The following is a 1,041-nucleotide window of genomic DNA, read 5'->3' as shown; positions in this document are numbered from 1 at the left end:
GCTTGTTGTTATTGCATAGCAAAATAAATAAATGAAAGCAGTGCAATGTACACTACCTCGACCTCTACCTTTTGTTTCAATCCCCTGAGAACTTTGCTCATCTTCAGAACGCAAATGAAGACACTTTAGATGAAATCAGAGAGCTCCCTTGTCTGTCATAGACAACAAGAGTCCCGAGATGCTCAAAGTCCAGAAAAGGAACCAAAAACATTGTCAAAACAGTCCATGTGACTTTAGTGGTTCAATTGTAATCGAGTTCCAGGAATATTTTGTGTGCAAGAAAATGTTGAAAAAAGTAGCCAAAGTAGGAACTGTTGAACAATATAGTGGCTGTTTTTGCTCCTGTATTCTCTTCATTTGCATTCAGCAGAAGAAACTCAAACAGGTTTGGATCAAGTAGAGGATGAGTAAATGACAGTATTGTAACTTTTATGTGAACTACCCCTTTAGTAAAGGTAAATTAAATATTATTACTGAAGATATTGCCAAAGAATGGCAGGAAACGTGGAGCACAGATAATACGAGACGACAATTCATATGCAAAAAAAGGAACCCTATATAGGCCTATAGTTGTAGAAATAGACAAGAAGAGGTCATAATTATGAGGATGAGATTTGGACTCAGATACTAATAGGAAGTAATGTGTTGTAGACATGCAAGTCATCATGAACTGGATTAAAAAAGTTTCTCAAAATTGTTTTAAAATGTTTAGATTAAAGGTTTTGATCAACTTTAAATACTGAAGTGTGTGTGAGAGAGAAAGATAGATCTAATCTATTTTTTTTTATTATTATATTTTTATTTATATATATTTTTTTATTAATCTTTTTATTTTTATTAACCTACTTTTATTCTTATTCATCTTTTTTATTTTATTAATCTATATATTTATTTTATTTATTTCTGTGTTTTCTCTGTTTTATATATGAGAGAGAGAGAGAGAGAGAGAGAAAAGATATAGTGTAAAGTGAAAAACATGGGGGAAATGTATCAATAAGTCATGACTGCAACAGTAAATGGCAAAAAAGCTAAACAAAAAAA

This window comes from Danio aesculapii, chromosome 4 (assembly GCF_903798145.1).
Source record: "Danio aesculapii chromosome 4, fDanAes4.1, whole genome shotgun sequence".
Lineage (NCBI taxonomy): Eukaryota > Metazoa > Chordata > Actinopteri > Cypriniformes > Danionidae > Danio > Danio aesculapii.
The sequence above is the reverse complement of the archived record's forward strand: the minus strand, read 5'-3'. Positions refer to the sequence as shown.